Consider the following 6,601-nt stretch of genomic DNA (forward strand, 5'->3'; position numbering starts at 1 on the left):
TGTGTGTGTGTGTGTGTGTGTGTGTGTGTGTGTGTGTGTGAGTGTGTGTTAATAAAATTGAACCCAACTCAGAAAAATCAAGTAATTTAACAGAAAATCCAGATTTCTGACTTCTCTTAAAAGATAGACATGGGGTAAGACCAGGCGCACATTCCTTCATGGTGACGTTGGTCAAGCTGAGTAGGGACAGCCCCTTGAGTAGAGGCCCCTGTCCTGTGATCCAGCCCCAAGTCCACCCCCCATGGCGCAGCATCAGGACCTCTCAGCCAACCACCCGGATGGATGTTAACGGCCTGGGTCTAGGTCAAGGCTTCTGAGTTGGCCTCTCTGGACCTTAACTATAACACACACACATACAGACACACACAGCCAAGGGAGGATGGGGCTGGGGGGAGTCTGCTAGTCCTGGAATTGACTTGAAAGTATCTCACAGCCTCAGCCACTGGTGTCCAAAGAGTTCACAATCACCCAGGATCTCTGCCCAGACACCAGAGATAACGTGTGTCTCTGATTAGATGGTGAACTCCTGGAAGACAAGCCCAAGAATTCCTGGGTCCTCTTTATAATGAGCTCGATGATACGGATAGACAAGCCTGGCTGCACAGTGGACTCTCTTCAGAAAACCCATAAAAAGTCCCAGTGCCCGGGCCTTGGTAGTTTTCAAGTTCCCCACGTGATTCATTGTGCAGCCGAGGCTGAGCCTGCTGGAGGAGGTGCTTAATTAGGTCTTCTCCGTGGAGAAGCAGTTGCTGTTCTTGAGGATGTATATACATCTTAGGCCAGAGAAAGCCACCCCAGCCTGCCCAGCATCACCAGAGAAGGGAGGATTCTGAACGGCAAGTGTCACCAATGTGATTAAGTCCAAAGCCAGCGAGTCCTCCCCCTCCCTCTCCTTCCCTTCAGTGATGCTGAGCTGGTTGCTCTCCAGAACTGGGGAGGGAGGACCGGCCACTTCTGCCCTGATGGGGCACAATTTTTGACTAATTGACTCCAGCCACACACACCATTTGACCCGTGAGGCCCATGGTAGGTGGAGAATGTCCCAGAGAGCATTGTCACAATCAATCAATATAACCTCAAATAATAAGCACAGAGCAGACTGAAAAAACTTTGGTCTTGAATATACTGTTTTGAATAGAATTTGAGATCGTGAGACCTGAGTACAAGAATGGTTTGGTTCCTAGTATTTCCAAACCTTGCTTCCTTAAAGAAGATGACACGTTTGGCCAATAAAAATGATGCCCCCCCACCCCAACACTTCTCTGATGGGTTTTGGGAGTAGATAAGCCAGTGACAAGCCAATGCTGGCTTGATGACAGTGTCCTCACCTTCTTTGTCTACCCAATAAATAGGGCTCTTTTCCTATAAGCAGCCCTGGTGATGATTGAATGCTCAGCCCAGCCAACACACGTAGGAGGAGCAGGTAAGTTATTTCCTGTTCTTCCAACCAGCACAGAGGCCTCAGTGACGCTGTCTCTGTGCCTGGGTATTTTTCCAACCAAGGAAGAAAATATGCTAATGATTTGCTGCACAGGGATGGCGTATGAAGGAAAGCATTGCCTTTCAGTCGTCACTTGAAGTCACCAAATGGCTTGAAGTACACTTGAAGTACAAATGGCTCTGTACCAGGATTGTGCCAAACCCAAGGGGTACTTTGCTTCTGCTGCCCGAGAGCACCCACACACCACAGTAGGGAGACTGACGTGCAAACAGGTGAAGGCAGAGTCCAGTGCCTGCCGACGGTATGAGCAATGGGACCCAGAGGAGAGAAACAATGCAAGGAGGTGGGAAAGGGCTTACAGTATGAGAGGGGACATTGACAAGTCCCTGCTGATGGAGGACACGCTGTATGGAAGAAGAGTGAAATAAGGAAAGATGAGGGCCTTGTGAGCCATGTTCAAGAACATGGGCTTGGTATGGGTCAGAATCCAGGAGGAAACAGCCAGCATGCTCAAAAGGGAGGCTGAGGACATTTTAACAAAGGGACTAAATACAGAGGTGTGAGCAGAATTCAGGAAATCAACAACTGAGGGTGAAGCGCCCTGGGCTAGCAATGGTGGGAAGGGAAAATTGTTACCATTCCTAGGTTTGGAGAGCTAAGAGAAGGGAGCAGTAACTGGAAGAAGGGAAACTACCTATAGGAGAGCCACCCAATAAGAACTATGGTCTTAAATGGAGGAACACAGCGAGTGCCAAGCAAAGCCTGGCAAGGAGGGAGCCAGGGCATAAATATCCTGACCTGTTTCTTGTCCCGCCTCCCATCTCCTGTCAGCGCTTCCCATTGGCTGAAACCTTTGGGAGTCTAGCAGGCCAGAGACTCGGATTGGAGTCATTCTTAGAGGTCCTACAAAGCAGGGCAGAGAAGGAAGGACAGTGGGTCTGTGGGTATCAAGAGGAGAATATGCAGTAGACTTTATCCCATAGATCTGCAACCTGCTTGTTTCAAGCAAAATTGCGAAGATCCAAACTTTAGTGTATACATAGGTAAAAGCCAATTTGTTCCAAATGTGTGTGCTGAGGACTCTTGCAAACCCCACTCCCGTACCTCTCCCACCTGAACATCAGATGAAAAACACCTGAAGCATCTCCAAGGAGCCTTAGGCTACCATCAAAATTACATTCTCCCCAAAGTATAACCCAACTGCGTAATGAGAAGCAGTAGGGTAAGGGCTTAGAACTAGATTGTTAAAACACTGTTGCAGGAGCCACAGCAGGTTGGAAGCAGGAATGATGAGGTCCAGTTGGTGTTTTTGTACGGCCTTCCTGGAGAGTGTGGAGAAGGGTTTAGCAGGCAGACAAAAGTAGAGGCCAAGAAACTGAGGGAAATGTTGTTGGTCCCAGGGTGAGAAGGAAGGCCTGGCTGAAGACTTGGGGGGTAGGTGCTCGGGAAGAAAGAGCTGGTGCAAATAGACCAAATCAGTGGGCTTCATGGCTTAATGCACGCAGGAGTAAGGCAAGAGAAGAAAAAGACACAAATATTTATTGAGGCCCTGCTTTGTGTCAGACACTGCAGGTGGTACTGAGGATGCTACAATGAAGAAAGCAAACAAAACCCTCCACCCTCGTGGAACGTGTGTTCTACCAGGAAATGTACATAGACAAGTAAACTAAAGTGCACCGGATGCTGTTAAACAGGGAAGAGATGTAGGGATGTAGAGATAGTGGGGTTCGCTATATGTTGTGCTTGTAAGCGTTCAACAACCAGCTCTCTGGGGAAGAAACAACAACAACCTGATTTGTATTGTTTGCTGTTTTCCATAGTGTAAATACTCCCGCCACAGCCAATTTCAAGCTTCAACGTGACGTCACTAAATGCAGTGTGATCACTAGCCAACCATCACGTAGTATTTTCACCAGGTAGACGCAATAAATGTAAATTGAAGGGCAAAGACGATACCAAAGTAATTTAAAAGTGATGAGTTTTGAGTATTTGTTACTTTTGGTTTTAATGTAACGTATTTAATTGCGAGTTTATATGACTTAATTTTTAATAGTCAATAACCAGCTTGCAAAATTCCTGAAATTTTAACCATCAGCTGCTGTAAGCCACTATGAGCCAGCTCTGGGATGCCACCAGTTCTCTGGGGTTAGAATTACCCCAGTGAGATTCTGAGCTTGTTTGGCCACTCCACGTGGTTTGACTCGTTTCTGATTTGTGGTCTCTTTTCTGAAGTGCCCCCTTGAAGAGTGATGAGGTGTAGCTGGTGTAGAGTAGGTGGGAGTGAGAAAACCACACCTGGATGAAAGCTTTCACAGAAATGACCACAGAGCCGGACCCAGGCACAATCAGGAGTTTATTCATCTGGCCATTCCTGAACACCCACCATGCACACATTTCCTGAGACACTACTCAGAAATAGAGATGCAAAAATCTTAAACAAAATGCACACCAAATCCAGGGATATATAAAATGGTCCATGATGACCAAAGTCGTTTTATTTCATGAGTACGAGGTTAGTTTAACAATAAAAATGTGGTGCAATTCAACATATTGACCAAACAAAAGAGAAAAAACATTATCATCTCAACAGATGGAGAAAAGCATTTGCTTAAACTCAACAATTGTTTGTAATTTTTTGAAAAAAAGTTCAGAAAACTAGGAAGAGGGGAACTTTTTTTAATCTCGTAAAAGATAACTATAAAACACCTGCAGTTAATGATAAATTATTGAATGCTTCCCTCTTGCAAAGACAAACAAGAAAGGTTGCCCACACTCACCACTTTTATGCAACATTATATTGGAAATCCTAGGTAGTTCAATAACACAAGGACAAGAAATTAAAAGGTATAAAAATTGCAAAAGAAGAAATAAACCATCATTATTTGCAGGTGACATCACTGTATACATAGAAAAGAATCTATAAAAAACTATGAGAATTAATGAGAGAATTTAGAATGGTAATTTGGATACAAAGCCAAAAACTTGTATGTCTACATATTAACAATAAACAGAAAATGAAATGTAAAACAATGCCTTTTTATAGTAACAAAAATAGAAAAATCTAATGAAAGATAAGCAGGACTTTGCTGAAAACTACAGAGCATTGTCAGGAGACAGGAGAGATATATTATACCATGTCAGTTAGAAGATTCAATATTGTAACAATGTCAGTTCTCCCCCAAATGATCTATAGAGTCAATGCAATAACAATAAACATTTTCCGAGTTTTATTGTGGAAATCGACACATTGATGTGAAATTCACTTGGAAATATGAAGGACCCAAAATAGCTGTAACAATCTTAAGAAAGAAAAACAAAGTAGGAGGATTTACGTTACCAGATAGTGAGACTTACTATAAATATACAATATTTTCAGTAGTTTGATGTTGGTGTAAAGAACAACAAATAGACCAATGAATAGAATAGAGTCCAGAGATCAACGAATCGTGTTAATGAAATTCAATGGGGGAAAGTTGGTCCTTTCTATAAGTGGTGCTGCGTCATTTGGATATCCATGTGGAGGAAACACGAATCATCACCCTCCCTCACGTCACAGACACAAATTAAATTGAAAGTGACTGTAGACCTAAACGTGAAAGGCAAAATAACAACAACAACAAGCATCCAGAAAAAAAAATAAGAAAAATATCTTCATAAGCAAGGCTTCTTAAAGAGTGTGCGCAATGCAGTAACCAAAAAAGAAAAGGATAAATATATTGAACTTCATTAAAATGAAGAACTCTTCTTCAGCAAAAGACACATGAAGAGAGTGAAAAAGCAAGGCACATACTCAGAGAAGACAGGTGGGAAACATACAGACCGACCAAGGATAGCATTGCAACTCCTATTGGAAACAACCCAAATATCCATCAACAGTAGAAGAGAAAAAGAAAGTATTCATGCAATGGAATACTAAATAATAATAATAGTAAATATATATATATATATATATATATATATATATATATATATTTTTTTTTTTTTTTTTTTTTTTTTTTTTTAAAGAAACAGGCTACTGCTAAACACAACATGGTTAGAACTCATGACAATGTTGAATGAAAGAAGTGAGACAAACAAGAATACATAATTCCACTTAGGTGAGTCCAAGAGCAGGCAAAAGTGATCTAGGACTGTGGAAGTCAGAATAGGTTACTTTGGAGGGGGTGGAGGGGCTGTGCTGTTGTTGATTTTGGGAAGGAGCATGAGGGAACTTGCTGGGGTCCTACAAAAGTTCCACATTTTTATTTAGGTGACAGTTACATGAATACAGCCATATGTAAAAATTCATCCAACTGTATACTTAGGATTCGTGTACTTTGTTTATGTATAGTGTTACCTAAATTCAAAAGGGGGGGAGGGGAGGAGCAGGATCCTCAAATTCCTTTTTGCAAAATGTTACTTCCTTCTCCCTAGAAATGCTTTGGATTCAATGCAGTATTTCCCTTGGCAGCAACAAGCACAGTTGTTGCATCTGAGGAGATGGTTCCACAGCAGAAAAAAAAGATTGAGAGATTTGAAGGTTTTGAAGAACAAAGAACCCCAGTGTCTCGTGCAAACATCTCCAGAGAATTGATGTGCTAGAAGCATTCACAGGGACGCAGCATCTGTTCTGTGATTTCCTATCTCAAGTGGCCTCCTTCAGCAGGTGTGGGTGCCCTTACAAGAGCCCGACTGCACACAGGGAATAGGTTCTAGAATTTCACATTTCCATCTAAAAAACACACATTCCTTTCCTGGATAATGGTCATGTTACATAGCAGCCCCTGGGATTTTCACGTAGAGCCTAATACGATATCACTGCCCACTAGCTACAGAAAAATCAAGGGTTTTTGTTTGTTTGTTTGTTTTGTAAACAGAGAAGATAACCCTTTTCTCTTTCCTTTTCTTAAGAAAAATCTTTTGGTAGGTAAATCTGCTCTCCTTTATCAATGTGTGGGCAGTCCCGTATTTGTCTCAGATCCCTCCAAGATTTTCAGATGAAGTTGCCAGGTCTGGTTTTGAATTATTAGAAATTTAAAACAGAGACTGACAATAATCCTTTTCTTATAGAAATACAAACAGATATTTCCAGATGAAATGGAAAGATGTCGGAGATGGAGACACAGGGAGTACGTGGGGATATATAGATGAAACAAGTTAGGCAATGAGTTGCAAGTTGTC

This window comes from Rhinolophus sinicus, chromosome 5, assembly GCF_057876585.1.
Source record: "Rhinolophus sinicus isolate RSI-liver-muscle chromosome 5, RSI-T2T, whole genome shotgun sequence".
In the NCBI taxonomy this organism is placed as follows: domain Eukaryota; kingdom Metazoa; phylum Chordata; class Mammalia; order Chiroptera; family Rhinolophidae; genus Rhinolophus; species Rhinolophus sinicus.